The sequence below is a fragment of the Piliocolobus tephrosceles genome, chromosome 11, assembly GCF_002776525.5.
Source record: "Piliocolobus tephrosceles isolate RC106 chromosome 11, ASM277652v3, whole genome shotgun sequence".
Classification (NCBI taxonomy): Eukaryota; Metazoa; Chordata; class Mammalia; order Primates; family Cercopithecidae; genus Piliocolobus; species Piliocolobus tephrosceles.
The window spans coordinates 15,999,339-16,017,857 of NC_045444.1; positions in this window are offsets into that span (position 1 = coordinate 15,999,339).

The window sequence follows — 18,519 nt, forward strand, 5'->3', positions numbered from 1 at the left end:
GGGACTGTGCTGACTCAGTAATTCGGCGGGACAAAATAGTTAAGGTCTCTTGTAGAGTTTGCAGGTTAACGGAAAACAGACAAATTGTGTTAAGAGCAGTAGAAAGAAGGAGCGGAGGACTCTGAGAAATGAGGGCGAGGGGTGGGAGAATGGGAGGAAGGTGGAAGGCAGGGAAGGAGTCCGACCAGCTTGTATTTAAAAGCTGAGATGAGGGGAAGAGTCTCCCAGGAGAGTGAACAGCAAGTATCAAGGACCTGAGGCAGGAACAAGCTTGGCATCTTCCACAAGTTGAAAGAAGATCCATATGGTCAAAACGAAAGAGTCAGAGAAGATGCAATGGGAGATGAAGCCTGAGAGAGAAGGAAGAGTCAAACAGTGCAAGAATTTGTAGACTGCTCTAAGCATTTTAAAGTTTATCTTAAAAGCAGCTTGATAAAGTAGATTTATGGTAAGTGTTTAAAAATAAAAATTAAGCAACTTGACAGGATTTAGGCAAGAAAAAGTTGTGGCTGCTTTGTAGAGAATGGCTCCAGCAGAGTCCAGATTAAATCATACATTGTATGATGTGTTGTGTTCCAGAGTTCAGGGACAGAAGTATGTGAGGGTCAGCATCCAGATGGAATCAGGTATGTGCAGAGGAGACTCACTAAAGGGCATCATCATTAATTAGTGTCCAGCATGTCTACAGCTATTCACGAGAGAAGGCTTTTCTTAGAGGTTGTTTTCAAAGAAGTCAACTAGTTTTCTCAGATTTGTTGTGGTTGGTTTCTCCACTACATTTTAGAAGACGCTAGATGGGGATTCTTTGCTCCCACTTCTACTATCTGGTAATTAAAGTCCTTTGAGGAAGCATATGCTTGAAGATTGGCTCTGACAGAAAAGACAGATGTGGCTTAGTAGGGGTAGAATAAGTGATTGTTTCCAGCAGTTACAAGTAGTAAGTCAAGAGTGAAGAAATCCTACTAAAGAAGTTCCAAGAGCAGAGATTAATACCCTTAGTCACTTGGGCAGCCCATGCCAGTAACCCTCAAGATGGCTGCCCACACTCTGGCCTTGCACAGTTGTCATGGAAGTCGTTAACTCAAGCAGGGTTGGAAACTAGTGCTTCAAGGTCTAGGCAGGTACTGTTATGAGTGAAGGGGGCCGTAAGGAGGGATGGCAATTTGAAGACCCCGCAACCCAACAGAAGGCAGCAGACAACTGTTGCCATGTGAAAATACAGCCCTGGTATTGCCAGAGCCTTTTTTTTTTCCCCCAAGAGAAGTCTGAAATCTGCATTTTGTCTTTGGTTACTGTAACGGTTTAAATGTGTTCCCCCAAAGTTCATGTGTAACAGATAAAATTTCCAATGCAACAGTGCTGAGAGGTGGGAGCTTTAGGAAGTGATTAGGCCAGGAGGACACTGTCTTCATAAATGGATCACAGGACTGGGTGCCCGATAAAAAGGAGTTTGCCCCCCTTCCCTCTCTCTTGCCCATGTGATGCCTTCCACGGTGTTTTGACACAGCAGGGATGCCTTCATCAGATGATGGCCCTCTGATCTTGGACTTCCCAGCCTCTAAAACTATGAAAAATAATTTCTGTTCTTTATAAATTGCCCAGTCTCTGATATTCTGTAACCAGCACAAACTAGACTAAGACAGTAACTAATTTTTTTCTGCATGTCATATCTGACCTGTGGCCTGCCAGTTTGCGTCTTTTGATTTCAGAAGCTACATGTGGTTCAGAAGTTCGTTGCCTTCAAATATGAAGCTTATGTCAGTGCTAAGTACTATCTGTCATTTCATAGGCATGAGGAGACTGTCACAGTCTCACATAGCCAAGACTGTCCTGTGTTTGTAAAGGCAGTAACTGTTAGAAGCATTTGGAAGCTTTCAATGCTTGTTGGAAATGTCATTGGTGCTTATTCTTCATAATCTTGTCTACCCACTTTGCTTGCTTAAGATCCCTTCTACTTCCTGTTTGCTGCATGCCAAATTGGCCAGCCTCTCTGCTACTGTGGTGGCCCAGTCTTCCTCAGCTGCACATAGCCTTCAGATACACATCCGGCCAAAGCATTTCTGACCACCCTGTTTGCATATGCACCTCCTCCCTACTTACTCATCTCCAAGCACAGAAGCAAAGGATGTCAGACACATTTCATCCTTCATTTCATATTTCTCCCTAATAGCACCTCAGTTTCCTTTCAGTTCAGGTCAACCTGGTGCTTGGTTCTTATCCGTTTCCAAACCTGTTCCCAACCTTTCAAGCATTTGTGAGTCTTGCAGTATCTTTCTCCTGTGGCTCAAGCAAACCATAGCAAGTTCCTGTTACTTGTATCAAATTTGAGAAGCCTAAGTGGTACAGAAGCCCATAGAGTTTAAGTGGTTTTTCCCAATATCTTTTTTTTTTTTTTTCTTGAGATGAAGTCTTGCTCTGTTGCCCAGGCTGGAGTGCAGTGGTGTGATCTCGGCTCACTGCAAGCTCCACCTCCTGGGTTCATGCCATTCTCCTGCCTCAGCCTCCTGAGTAGCTGGGACTACAGGCGCCTGCCACCACGCCCGGCTTGTGTGTGTGTGTGTGTGTGTGTGTGTGTGTGTGTGTGTGTGTCTGTGTATTTTTAGTAGAGACAGGGTTTCACCTTGTTAGCCAGGATGGTCTTGATTTCCTGACCCTGTGATCTGCCCGTCTCGGCCTCCCAAAGTGCTGGGATTACAGGCGTGAGCCACCACTCCCGGACTCCAAAATCTTAAAGAAACTAAGGAACAGAGTCCAAACCAAAATCCAGTTCTTATGCCTTTTGGGGGCTCTTTAATTGTAACGACAAATTAGCAAATTGCCTTTGGATCTTAAAAAGTGTCCAGGAAATTCATGCCACTCAATTTCCATTATTTTAAGATGAAGAATAGTATTTTAAAAATCAACTTAGGTGCATACTACAGGGATGACTTTGCAAATTGGCAGATGAACCAGATTCACAGAGAGCATCAATTCAGAGCAGATAAGTGGTCAAGGTACCCCATGCAGCCTAGTGGTCAGAGGGGAGGGACTGATCTTAGCAACTAACTTACTGTGTAGGGAGAGCACCGGTTTTATAATCAAAAGACTTGAATTGAGTATGAACTCTTTGATTTACTCTGTTTCCTCATCTATAAAATTGACCGGAATATTTAACCTATAGGGTTGTCGTAAAGCTTGAATTTTGTAAGAAGCCTATTGTAAATTACAGAGTGATTTTATTATGGACAGATCAAGAGGAAAATGGTTTAGTTATAAAGTCATGACTGACTTACTACTTAAACATACAAAATGAAACACACAAAAGCTTGTCCTGTTCCCAGATGTTATCTTGGGGCCCGTGTGCCTACACTTTTGATGCTACCATTGTGCAAAATATTTTTAGAAGCTCTTCTCTAGACTTGCCTTCAAAGCCTACAGCACATTGTTTTAAATGTCTTCACTGGTGGCAGATCTTGCCCTTTGTGGGTAGATTTCATTTTCAGGATTGGCCAAAAGTCATTTCTTCAGAGCCAAGTCCAGTAAATAAATGGCTTATCAACTAGGGTTGTGTTTTATCAGAAGTTTTATGTGACTGTAAGTAAAACTGGTTTTCTTATTTGACTTATAAACTACCTCTACCCTGGTTTGAAAATGCAGTTCTAGAATATTTTATTCAGTGGCCACATCCCTGGCCTGACTATAGACTGAATGTCTGTGTTCTCTCATCCCCCCACCAATTCATATGTTGAAATTCTAACCCCCAGGGTGATGGTATTAGGAAGTGGGGCCTTTGAGAAGTGATTAGGTCATGAGGGCTGACCCCTCATGAATAGGATTAGTTCCCTTGTAAAAGAGACCCCAAAGAACTGCCTTACCCTTTCCACCATGTGTGTACACAATAAGACAGCCATCTATGAACTGGAAAGCAGCCCTCTCCAAAGGTGCATCTGCTCACATCTTGATCTTGGACATCTCAGCTTGCAGAGCTATGAGAAATAAATTTCTACTGTGTGTATTTGTTTGAACTGGAGTCTCACTCTGTCGCCCAGGCTGGAGTGCAGTGGCTCAATCTTGGCTCACTACAACCTCTGCTTCCCGGGTTCAAGCAATTCTCCTGCCTCAGCCTCCGGAGTGGCTGGGACAACAGACGCACGCCATGAAGGCCTGCTAATTTTTGTAATTTTGGTAGAGATGCGGTTTCACCATGTTGACTAGGCTGGTCTCAAACTCCTGAGCTCAAGTGATCCACCCGCATTGGCCTCCCAAAGTGCTGGGATTACAAGTGTGAACCACCACAACCGGCCAAATTTCTGGTTTTTACAAAGCCTAAATTTTTAGTATTTATAAATAAATTGTTTTTGTATAAGGGATTGAATGTCCCTTATCCAAAATGCTTGGGACTACAAATATTTAAGATTTTGGATTTTTTCAGATTTGGGAATATGCACATATACAAAATGAAACATCTTGGGGGTAAGACCCAAGCATAAACACAAAATTCATTTATATTTCATATATGCCTTATACACATAGCCTGAAGGTAATTTTATACAGTATTTTTAATTTGTGTATGAAACAAAGTTTGTATATAAGTATTTACGTGTAGCATTTTCCATTTGTGGTGTCATGTCAGTGCTCAGAAGATTTCAGATTTTGAAACAGTTTGGATTTTGGATTTTCAGATTGGGGATGCTCCTCTAGGGATACTTTCTTATAGCAGTCTGAACAAGCCAAGACGCTGGGATAAAAATAGTCATTATATGCTTGATTTCATTCATTGAAAAAAAAAAATATATATATATGTATGTATATATACATACATATATATATATATATTTTTTGAGACGGAGTCTTGCTCTGTCGCTCAGGCTGGAGTGCAGTGGTGTGATCCAGACTCATTGCAACCTTCGCCTCCCGAGTTCAAGCAATTCTCCTGTCTCAGCCTCCCAAGTAGCTAGGATTACAGACATGTACCACCACGCCTGGCTAATTTTTGTATTTTTAGTGGAGACGGGGTTTCACCATTTTGGCCAGGCTGATCCCGAACTCCTGACCTCAAATGATCCACCCGCCTCGTCTTCCCAAAGTGCTGAGATTACAAACGTGAGCCACCGCACCCAGCCTGAAAATTTATTTCATAGAGCGATAATGTCTGTACAACATTTGAAATGAGGTGAGATTCTGTGGGATAGAATCCTCATCCCCTCACTGCCTGTAAAGAATGAATAGTTACAATTTTGACTCTCAATTTGAAAGAAAAGTTATGCCCTGTCTCCCTTGTCCCCCTCCCCACACACACACACTTGCGCAAACATATACACTTCCTGTTATATATAAAAATGGATGACAAATCTCCAGTATCCAATAAAATCCATACCCCTTTTTTGGGACCTACAAAGCCCCCCATTTTCTGGTGCCCACCTCAGTGTTCAGCTTGTCTCATCTTCACCCCCGTTCCATTAAGCTGCGTTAACCTTCTTGTTGCTGTTCACACCCACCAGGCTATTCCCACCTGCGTCCACTCCCCGCACTTCTCCACCAGTCATCAGTTAATCCAGAATCACTTGCCTCCTCAGAGAAGCCTTTCCTGACCACCCAATGTATAGTAGCCTGTCTCACTGTCTCCCCCGTCACCAAGTGTTAATTCTCTGGGGGAAATGTTTTATTTACTTATTGGTTTGTTTGTTTCTTATCAACTAGGGTTGTCTCTCCCAGTTAGAAAATACTCCCACTGGACTTTGAAGAGAGCCTGGCATGTAATAAGTGCTCAATATATATCTGTTGAGAGAATAAATGAATCAAATAACAAAAATAAAACTGTAAATTATAAGAAATTAGAAGGGAATTTAGAAAAAAAATGTTTATGTAATCTCAAGGTGGGGAGGACTTTCTTAAGTAAAAGAAGAAACCCATAGCCATTAATAGGAAGATTTGGTTACGTGAGCAATTAAATTCCCACTAACTAAGATACATTTTTAAATTATAGATTAGAAGAGAATATTTTAAAATAGAAAAAATATCCAGAGCTGTATGGAAAATGAACATGCTGATCACTGGTGGAGATGTGAATTGCCACACCCTTCTGGAAAGTTATCTAGCAGTGTCTACTAAAATTTAACATTCACATATATCAGACTTAGGAATTTCATTTTGTTGAATTCTAAACATATGCAAATACTGATGTTGGAGAGATCGTGATTATGAAAGATTTTTAAATCAGAGTATTTGGAAATATATTGTTTGTTCCCAGTGCCACTATGGCCAGGTAAATCTCAGGGACTTTCTTATCCCAGAAGGCAAGGCTGGATCTTGCGGGGCAACCAGCAATCTCTTCCATCTGTCTGTATTAACCTAGAGAGATATGGAGCAGAGATTGACACTTACTCCTTCTTCCTTAGTAACAACACCTGGATTTTTTTCAGATGCCATGTACTCAGCCAAAAGACTACATTTCTCAATCTCCATTGTAGCTGGATGTGACTGTGTGATCAAGTTATGACCAATGAGATATAAGTAGAAGTAGCTGGGCCAGGCACAGTGGCTCACACCTGTAATCCCAGCACTTTGGGAGGCCAAGGCAGGAGGATCACTTGCACTCAGGAGTTGGAAACTGTAGACCAGCCTGGAGAACATAGTGAGACCTTGTCTGTACACAAAATGAAAAGATTAGCTGGGTATGGTGGCGTGTGCCTGTGGTTCCAGCTACTTGGGAGGCAGAGATGGAAGGATCGCTTGAGCCCGGGAGATTGAGGCCTCAGCGAGCCATGATCATGCCATTGTACTCCAGGCTGGGTGACAAGAGCAAGACCCTGTCTCTCAAAAAAAAAAAAAAAAAAAAGCTGGGTGGAACATCTGGCAAACATCTTTAAAGAAGGCTGACTCAATTAGGAGGGGCACCATTTTGTTTCTTGCCCTGCACCCTTCTTCCTGCCTGAAACAGGTAAGGTAACTACAGCTCTTTGGCCATTATGGAGGACAAACTGACCTTGAGATTGGAAGCCATGTCCTATAAAAGATAACTAGAAGGAGCCCAGGTACCTTGAGACACTGGAGTGTCCTATTAGCCCTGGACTACCCACCTCCAGACTTGTTTTATATGACAGAAAAATAAACCCTTAGTGTTTAAGCCATTATAATTTGGCATTTTTGGTTATATGCAACTGAATCGAATACTAGTTGATAATACCATGTTATAATGTTAAATATAAAAAGTAAGTTGCTCAGTAATGCCAGAAGAATATAAACTCAAACGTGTATAGGTGATAGGCCAGTAATACAGAAAGGTGGATGAGTGACAATATAAATAGTAGGGATGCAGGGGACATATTGAATTGGAAAGCCCCTGCAACGTTAATAATATTATGACCATGTGGCCATGTGGATTGAGATCTTCCAGTTTTTCATGTTCAATTTCCCCGATGTTCTGCAAACAACATTTTCCCAGCTGTATCTACCCTGCAGCCTATCAGTTTGCGACTTTTGATTTGTAGTATGGTCTAATATTTAGAAAATGGAATAAAAGGGAGAAGGATAGAAGGGAGAAAAGAAGGAGGGGTGGACCAGCACTTTGGGAGGCCGAGGTCGGTGGATAACGAGGTCAGGAGTTCGAGAGCAGCCTGGACAACATGGTGAAACCCCATCTCCACTAAAAATACAAAAATTAGCTGGGCGTGGTGGCATATGCCTGTAATTTCAGCTGCTCGAGAGGCTGAGGCAGGAGAATTGCTTGAACTTGGGAAGCGGAGGTTGCCGTCAGCCGAGATTGTGCCATTGCACTCCAGCCTGGGTGACAGAGCGAGACTCATCTCAAAAAAGGAAAAAAAAAAGTTATTGTCTGCTGTGTGTTAAACAGGGAGTCTAATATATAAACATGTGACCTTGCCAGTTAGGAGAAAATCCAGGAAATGGTGCAAATGGTACCTTGATTTTTTTTTTCTCATCTCAATCTAAAACTGTGCAGTTTATTCCAGTGTGATGAGAAGAAATTGGACTGAGAATCCTTTTTTTTTAATGAGACATCATTTTCATCCTTTGATGAAATTGACAATTTGTAACAATTCTCACTTTTTGGAACAAGTCTCCTAATTATAGAAGAAGCTAATAATGATAATATAATAAATTATAAATTATTTGACTGTTTTCAGTTTATCCAAAGGAAGTTTATCAAACTTTCTCCTCCTACTTTCTGCTCCACCCCACCCCCTAGGCCCTGATGCACACGCTGTGCCCTCACAGCACTTATGCCTAGAGAATTATGATCCTTAAATAGCAGCAAATTGTTCTTAAATAGCAGTCGGTTGTTCTAGCAGTGTATCCATTAGATATTCCAGAATATTTCACAAAATAATAATTTTGCAGATGCAACATTATAGCTCCCTAGTCTAGCAAATGAGGGAACTAGGATACAGAGAAATTAAGTGACTTAAGAGCTCACAACAAACTAGTGGAGTACGTCTACATAAATATGTCTCTAGATACTCACAGAAGGTAAAAGCTACATTGAAAATTCACTCAACTCTTCTGGAAAATAGCAAATTCAATGATGCTACAAAGTCTGGCATAATATTCTAGTGGTCAAGACACTTTGGGTAGTAAATGAGAGAAGCCAACTTCAAATCAGGCTAAGAATAAAAAGAAATTTTTTTCTTTCAAGTGGGTGGAGCTCAAGTAAGTGTAAATTCCAGGAGATAAATTGGATTCAGGCATAGCTGGATGCAAAGACTCAAAAATGTCATCAGAATCTGCCTCTCTTTCTCTCTCGGTTTGCTTGCCACTGTATTGTCTTCATTCTCAGGCAGCTTTACTCACTCAGTGGCAACAATGGCTTATATCCTAATGGTTCATCAACCACAGGGCAGAGTACACTTTTCCTCAGCGGTCCAAGCCAAACTCCTGGGACTGACTCTCACTGGCTTACTTGGATCAAGTGTCCTGCCAGAGCACAACACTGTGACTCCAGGTGGCCAAACTTGAATCTCATACCGCATCCCTACCACCAGCTCCACTAAAGAACCACATGGACAGAAGGGGAGGAGTGGTTACAAAAGGAAAAATAAATGTTTATTACCCAGAGAGGGATAATGAATGTAAGGCAAGCAAAAACAAGGGAAAACAAGTCCATTAAAAAAATTCCTATTTACACTCACATTGCACTGTAAACTAATGCAATTAAGAGTCTCACTTCTTGCCTAGTGGTTAGGGATTTATATTTCTTTTAAAAAATACTACCAACACTAAGTAAGGGGATACTGTAAAAGATGACAACAAATAATATGCAATGAAAAAAACTGGGCTTTGAAAAGAAAAAAAAGATGTACTGTGAGTGTGTGTTTATTATATTGTTAGCCCATAAATGAACACAAAGGCAAATGAAAAATAAAAACACTGGACATCTGCCAAACATTACATTAATCTCAATGTTTGATGATTCCATCAATCCTGCACTGGAGAGAGCAGTCATTATGTTTTTGTGGTAGCATTTGTTTATTTTGGTTTCCGTATCATCTCAAATGCTGATGAGCTTGTGCTAGCTACACATTAATAGTATTTTATTGAAAGGCATATATTTAGTTCATAAAGAGAAGTCGTCTCATACACGGCCAGTTCTTTATCATAACTAGCATTCTCTTCATTCATTTGTCCTTTCATTCATTCGTTTATATTATGTGCCAGTTAGGAACTAGGAACAAGGCTAGACTCGAAGGAGATGACTAATTTGCAGCCCCACCCTTTGAAGTCAAAGTACAGTAAAGGGAAACAGACAAGTAAAAATTCAAGTACACCATGACAAGTGATTAACACAGGGCTTGAGAAGCAGAGGAGGACTCTAACTTAGAGATCAGAGAAAGTTTCAAAGATGGCTTAGGGAATGCTCTCCAGGGTGGAAAGGAGGTTAAAGGCAATTCTAGAGAAAATAACGTGCAATGACACAGAGACTTAAAAGAACCCTGGGTGTTTAAGAAATGGGTTACAACTCTGGCTATGACATAGGGTGTGTACAGGGGAAGAGTCGATGTGAATGACTTTGTGTGCTAAGTTTGGACTTTGCCTTGTAATTCTAAAACTCCCTCAGCTAGAACCAGACTGACAGTAAAGAACCATCTGGATAACTTGTTAAAAATACAGATTGCTCAGACCTCACTTCTAGAAATTTTGAGTCACAGGAATCTGTGTTTTTTTAAAAAAAAAACATTCCAGCTGGGCTCAGTGGCACACACCGATAATCTCAGCTACTTGGGAGACTGAGTCCAGAGGATCACACGAGGTCAGGAGTTTGAAACCAACCTGAGAAATATAGCAAGACGTCATCTTAAAAAAATGAAAAATTTCCTGTGTAATTCTGGAGCATGTCCAAGTTTGAGAACCACTGTATGTAGGAAATGAGGAACTGTCAAAGGGTCTTGGGAAAAATACTTTGGAAGGAGAGGCCAGGCACGATGGCTCACTCCTAGAATCCCAGCACTTTGGGAGGCCACGGCGGGTGGATCACCTGAGATCAGGAGTTCGAGACCAACTTGGCCAATACGGTGAAACCCCGCCTCTACTAAAAATACAAAAATTAGCTGGACTTGGTGGTATGCACCTGTAGTCCCAGCCTTTAGGGAGGCTGAGGCAGGAGAATCACTTGAACGTGGGAGACAGAGGTTGCAGTGAGCCGAGATCATGCATTGCACTCCAGCCTGGGCAATAGAGTGAGACTCCGTCTCAGAAAAAGAGAGAGAGAGCCCTTTTTTCCAGTGGCGAATTGCTTTACAGCATGTCAAAACAGGAGACGGGGAGACCTGATAAGAGAGTGTGTGACAGAACAAATCAGAAATGGCGAGCGCCTGCGCTGTAGCAGAGGCAGTGGGGCTGGGGAGGAGGCAAATGTTCAGAGGTATTTCTGAGAAATGTAATCCACAGGACCAGATGATCTGTTTGATGTGAAAAAGTGAAAAGGGGTGGCTTTTAGTTTGCAAAGGGTGCCCTTGAGAACTGGAAGTGACAGGTAAGCAGGAAGCATGGCTACGTGTACAACAGCTGAATGTTAGCTCAAGGTGGGAGACCAGGCTAGAGCTTGCCATGGCAGGAGGCCAAGTCTTGGGGTTTGGCTAGCCAAGAGCCAGAGGCTCAGATCCAGGAACCCTGAGGTTGCAGGCTTGCTGACTACCCTTTGCCTGGGGACACATCCCCTTTGTTGTACCTGTGGCTCCTTGCCAGTAGTCATCTCTCATAGCCCTGTAGTTAGGTTTGGTTTTTTTCTTTGTTTTGTTTTTTGAGACAGGGTCTCACTCTCTCACCCAGACTGGAATGCAGTGTCGTGATCTTGGCTCACCACAACCTCCGCCCCAGGCTCAAGAGATTCTCCTGCCTCAGCCTCCTGAGTAGCTGGGATTACAGGTGCACACACTACCACCTGGCTAATTTTTGTATTTTTAGTAGAGACGGGGTTTTACCATGTTGGCCAGGCTGATCTTGAACTCCTTGACCTCAGGTGATCTACCCGCCTCGGCCTCCCAAAGTGGTGAGATTACAGGTGTGACCCACCGTGCCCAGCCCCTGTAGTTAGGTTTTATCTCTAGTCTGTATAACTCCCTGAAGCCAGACTATGGTTTATCTGTATGTTCTCAGACCCCGGCCTAGTGCTGACACATATTTGATACTCACTAATAATTTCTAGGTGAATGAATTTTATTAATTTCCTAGATAATTACAGCTACCACAGCCTCATTATATCTGAATAGTCCTTTGGCCTCATTTTTTGTGATAATTATATACATTTGTATTTCTGTAATTCTACATGCTTCCATTATTACTTTCCAAAATTCACATTTTTGTGATGAATAAGAGAGTAAGCAAAAGACATTCCTTTCTCCCAAATATTAATTACTGCAAGATGCCTGTATAATTAGTGAAACAGGCATCTCCTACACGTGCTAATTTAGATTCCACCAAAAGTGCTTGATTAGCAACAAAAAAAATTAAAAATTTTTTCAACTGAATTAATTTAAAACAAGGAATAATTTTCAATTTACTTATCCAGACAAGTTGTATGGATCTAGAGAGATTATTTTTAAATAAGGTGTTATGGGCCAGGTGCGGTGGCTCACACCTATAATCCCAGCACTTTGGGAGACTGAGGCCGGTGGATCACCTGAGGTCAGGAGTTTGAGGCCAGCCAATTTTTGCATTTTTAGTATAGACAGGGTTTCACATGTTGGCCAGGATAGTCTCCATCTCTTGACCTCGTGATCCACCCGCCTTGACCTCCCAAAGTGCTGGGATTATGGGCGTGAGCCACCATGCCTGACTTTTTTTTTTTTTTTTTTTTTAGTAGGATTTTGTTCTGTCACCCAGACTGGAATGCAATGGTGCAGTTAAAGCTCACTGCAGCCTCTAACTCCTGGGTTCAAGGGATCCTCCTGCCTCAGCCACCCCAAGTGCTGGGATTACAGGCATGAGCCACTGCACCTGGCAGCTGTTCCTAAATACAATTTCCAAGCAGATGTGAGCGTTAACTTGCTTTGGAGAACAACCACAACAACAAAAAAGCGTAGCTAAGATATTGGCAAAAACTAAGAAAACATCTTTTTTGGATTCTCATGTCTACATTTCAGCCTATTATTTGGAATGAATTCGTACATGTGCATAATGAATTGTACCACTCTAAGCCTATTGACTCTTTGTTACTTCCCTGTGTGTGTTGATGTTCTGTTTCCTGGATATGGCTGAATTATCCTGAAAATCTATAACTTCCTGTTTCCTTGATCTCCAGGAGACTGTTTTATGCTTCTCTACTCATATACATGATGTTTATATACTAGTCTCCTGTATTGACTCCACTCCTGTTTATGACCCTCTTCCTGTATACAATACCTGTCATACCTGATTGGCCTTGCCCACCCCCTAGTTCTGGCTTCTCTGATCTGCCTTCATCTTTTGCTACCCCAAACCCTGTATAACATGTTGTGTGCTAGGCTTAATGTGCTGGTCATTCGCCTGCTTGCTCTCAGATTCATTCATTTTTGTCCTTCTCTTACTCTGTCTATGTTACAGGAAGCTGATTCCTGCCAACTGCATTTCCTGGGCTCATTTAACCATGCCCAGAAGGAATTAGGACAGTGAAAGGTAAGGAGATAAAGTAGGAGCACTGGTAGAATAAGAGGAGGAGCCAACATATCCTCTCCCCTTTGATTCGGACAACGTCTCTACCATCACCTTCTTCACAATAGCCACTTTTCCTCTGCAATTGCGGTTCTTCTTCCCTGGCAGTGGGTCCAGGTGTTTGTTAATTCAGCTCCTCCCCAGTCCTAGAGGTAGATGATAGAGGCTTCCTGCTATTACTACTCTCTGGGGTTCCCCTTCTTCTCCAGTTTGGCTTTCCAGCCATTCCAACTCCTTTGTAACTAGTTCCTGGTATTAAATTCACTGAACTACCTGACTTGGGCCCTGATGTTTGAGTGGACCTCACCTGACACACTGAGGCTGACAATACTTGGCAAGTTGTTAGGCAAAGAGCAGAACAATTATCATAATCTTAGAAGCATTCATGTAGGTATTACAAGGCTCACATCTCCAAAATGTCCAGTGGAGACGTGAAATAATTAATGAATATGTTACTGAAAATGCACAGTACGTAGTGACAGTCATTTAAAATTTTTTAAAAGCCACTTTCATTTCGTTCTTCATTCTTTAGTAATCCCCCATCAATAGAAAAACCATGGGAGAAAGGAGCAGAGTGTACAAAGAATGATGCCCACACTGAGCCCAGAATAGCTCCAAGTGGATTTGCCTGCACAAAAGAAAGACATAATCAGCACCCAGAGTAGGTAGCAAAACACAGTCAACACTGCTGTTCCTCTCAAGACCCTTGCTGCTCTCCCTCCAGAAACATACTCGTTCTTTGCATTGATTTGATCTTCCCATGACGTGAAAGCATCAGTTATAAGTCATGTAATAAGCTTAATATATATAAGAGTCCAGGGCAGTTGTCAGTGGCCTAAATGACTAAGGAGTGACCCATCTTTTGAGACAAGCTTTGAAAAATCAGACTTTTGTGCTCTGTAAAGGGTTTTGTGGTTTTATGACCTTGGGCAAGATCCAGTTCATCATGTCTAGCTTCTAAACAAATCTTCTGGTTTTTTTGAAATGGAACAGAACTACAAGTCACAAGAGGGATTCGTTTTATTATTTAAACAAAATAAACGCATGGAAATGCATGGTTTAAGGAACCATGCATTTGCTAAGACTGCTAGAACAAAGTACCACACACTGGATGATGGCGTAATGAGAGAAACTCATTGTCCCCAGCTCTGGAGGCTAGAAGTCTGAAATCCAGGTGTCAGGAGAGTTGGTTCTTTCAGAGGACTGTGAAGGAGAATCTGTTCTACGTGACTCTCCCAGCTTCTAGTGGTTTGCTGGCAATCTTTGGCATTCCTAGGCTTCTGCTACATCATTCCAATCTCTGACTTCATCTTCACTAGCACTCTCCCTATGTGTGTGTCTGTATTTGTGGTTAAATATCCCCTTTTTTATAAGGATACCAGTCGTATTGAATTAGGACCCACTCTAGTGATTTTATTTTAACTTACTTACCTCTGTAAATATCCCATCTCCAAATAAGGCCACATTCTGAGGTACTGGGGGTTACGACTCCAACGTATCTTTTTGCAGGGAAGAGAACACAGTTCAACTGATAATGAGCCATTTATAGAGATCAGCTCTCTATCTGTTTCTGACTCTTCTTTCCATACCTGCCCACCCATTTCTCTCCACATTGTCTCTTGACAGAACCTGTGGTCTGGAAAACATCTGGTCAACTTATTCACACTGAGGAGTAAGTGGCCAAAACTGCCTTTGTCTATCTGTAGTATACAGTGGTTCAAAAGGATAAAAATAATGACAGGAAACTGTTATATTTTATATGTTATCCCTCCTGGAAATATCTGCATTTTAACAAATTACAAAGAATTATATCCATTTCTCATTATAAGTCACAAAACTTGGAGTTATGAGTAAAAGCTTGCTAAGCAACCATTGATTTTCATTGTAATTAACAGAAAAACTGCATTGGCTATTAACAGAAAGATAAAATTGAGTCCCAGTTTGGTGATACAATGGTATGCACCCATAAGTCTCTACTTAAGATTACCATAAACCGGGTGCAGTGGCTCATGCCTGTAATTTCAGCACTTTGGGAAACCAAACTAGGAGGATTGCTTGAGCCCAGAAGTTCGAGACCAGCCTGGAAAACATAGTAAGACCCTGTCTCTACAAAACATAAAAAAATTAGCTGGGTATGGTGATGCATGTGTGGGGGCCCTAGTTACTGGGGAGGCTACAGTGGGAGAGCCTGGGAGATCGAGGCTGCAGTAAACCGTGATCAAGCCACGGCTCTCCAGCCTAGGTGACAGAGTGAGACTCTATCTCGGAAAAAAAAAAAAAAATCTGTTACTATAAATTTCTTCTTTACCAGTAGTAAAAGATATAAGCATTCCTGAAGGAGCTGCAAACACAGCTGCTGACATATCATCAGTATTATTTCATAAGTGGTTCAGAGGCTATGAAATCAGCAATACATTTAAACCACTTGAGCCAACCATGGCTTCCTCAGAGGTCCGGCCCCTCCAAAAATGCATGCAGAGGAGCCATTTCTGTACCCAATAAAAGATTAATTTTTTTTACCTCAAGAATGTGGGATATGATAGCACAGTTATCATATTTTTAAAAAACTTAATCAGAGGGACTCTAAGAACTAAAAACCATGATGGAAAAGTTCACTTCAGGTGTTATGATCCAAAATACAGTCAATTCTCATTATTCATGGTAGTTATAGATTATAAAGTTGCTGTAAACATTGAATTAGTGAATAATGAACCATTGCTCTTAAAGGAATACAGGTTTAGATTTCTGCAAGCTTCTGGTCACGACATTTTTGCCAACCAAACATATAACCTTGTTTTATGTGTGTTTCTGTTTAAAAACACTTTAGCATATATTGTTGATTTGTTAACATTGAACTCACAGCTAATAGCACCATAACTCATGCCTGAGTGAAACTGAGCCAACACACATATTTTCTTTATAAGGTACATCATAGCCTTCTTGTGCTTAAGAATCCTAGGCAGCACTTAGCACTATACTTGTTGGCCATTTTAAACAGCAAAGTAACCACCAAAAAGAACAAAAGTGCGAAAAACATGGTACTGAATAAACAGAAAAAAGACACACATATAGTAAGAAAGCTGAAGTGGGAAGGCAGAGTGTTGCTTTGTTGTAATTCAGATGGGAATATGTACAATCAACAACTCAATTTTTTTTTCTTTTCTGCGCATGTCTGCCAATGATCACAAAAGTGCTGTGGGTATTGATTCGGGGGTTACAAATACATTTTAATGAGTAGGAGAATTTGCAGATATGAAAGCCATGAGAAATGAGTTTTGACTGTACGTCAGCCTGGCTTCTATTGCCTATAAATCAAAAAAAAAAAAAAATTTTTTAAATAAGAGGGCTTTATTTGCCTAGCAGAGTGGGTTACATTTACACTCCATATTTGTAATTTGTCATGTGAGACCTCAAAGGATGTTGGATAAGTGTGGTTAATGTCCAAGCCCTGCTGCTGATTATCTGAGTGAACTTGGTCAAAGGCACTGGTTTTCCATGGGTCTCCTCTTACTATTCATAAACTGATCGTCTTGGACTACTACACACACACACACACACGCATAAATATACACAGATTATCATCAAACTTTTCAAATCCAGCGCTCATATCCAACACTCACATTTTAAAATACTCAAAAATCAGGAAAATATATAAGAAATAGTACTCTAGACAGTGATATGATAGGACTTTTTTACTGTATTTTTATACCTTTTGGTTTTTGAACTGAGAATGTATTACCTTTTTAGAAATTATTATTATTATTATTAATTATTTTGAGACAGAGTCTCACTCTGTCACCCAGGCTGAAGTGCAGTGGCATAATCTTGGCTCACTGCAACCTCTGCCTCCCGGGTTCAAGCGATTCTCCTGCCTCAGCCTCCTGGGTAGTTGGGATTACCTGCCACCATGCCTGGGTAATTTTTGTATTTTTAGTAGGGATGGGGTTTTGCCATGTTGACCAGGCTGGTTTCAAACTCCTGACCTCAGGTGATCTGCCCACCTCAGTCTTCCAGAGTGCTGGGATTTCAGGCGTGAGCCACTGTGCTCAGCCTCTTTTTAGACATTAAACTTTAAGGCGAAGAAGAAAGAGGAGGATGAGGAGGAGTCGAGAGGAGGAGGAAAAAGAAGGAGAGGGAGAAGAAAGGAAACCCCTAACAGGCATTTTTCCTTCTGTATGGTAGGGAGCAGGGATTTTAAGCTCAGGTTATTCTATGATCATTAGACAACAAGGGTGTACATACTTACATATCTTTTTATAAATCATGTACTTGACAAATATCTTTCACGTATCTTCTTTATAAATCATGTATTTGTTAAGTACTTACTCCAGGGACAGTTGTTTCTATGTTATTCTATTTTTTTTCCTTATGCCTGTGAAGTAAGTATTAGGTTGCATCATATGAAAGTGCAAATATTCAACCATTTTTGACCTGCAGAAATGTCCATTTCTTATACTCAACCCAACGTTAATGTTCCCATTTTAATAATGAAGAACCCAGGATTCACAAAAGCTGAGCAGTTGCTCGGTGGTGCCACAGTTGACAAAAGAGACTTTTGACCTGAACCCAGAGCTCCTGTTTCTACTAAATAGTGGGATGAATTTCACAGTAAATGCATAACTTTCTTTACCTATGTGTGAGCTTAAATGCCACCAGGTGGCATTTCTTTAATCTTGACATAAATTAAGTCAAGATTTTCTCCCATCCACCACTTACCCTCCGTTCCCAAGAATTGTGTCTGGGAGGTGGCACAGACCTGGCTGCCCTGTTCTCCCCCACACCTTCCTTCTGCTGCTGCTGCGGCTGGCAGGCCTCTAGAACTCTGGTATCTTTCTACCTACCTCAGCTTTGGAGGCATACATCCTGACTGCTCCTTATCTTTTCTTTTTTCTTTTTCTTTTTTTTTTTTGAGACGGAGTTTCACTCTTGTCGCCCAGGCTGGAGTGAATGTGCCACCATGCCCGACTAATTTTTTGTATTTTTAGTAGAGACGAGGTTTCTTCACGTTGGTCAGGCTTGTCTGAACTCCTGACCTCAGGTGATCCGCCCACCTCGGCCTCCCAAAGTGCTGGGATTACAGGCGTGAGCCATGGCGCCTGGCCTCCTGACTACTCTTAAGCAGAAGGTCTACCTCAGAGACCACTTGACCACTTCCTCTGAAATCATGAAGACTGTCCTGGATTCAGACAATCATCTAGTCTCAGGAAGGAGAAAAGTCCGGCTCTGACATACTGTACACACTCCAAGCCTTGAGTCTCTTCAAGGCAGTGACTTTGAAATTTCAAAACCTTCATGTTTGACTTTGGAAAGACTCTTAAATACCTCTTTGCTTATGGTTTCAAAGTCCATTTTAAAATGCAAAAAAAACAAAAAAAATCAGAAAGCAATTCTGTTTTC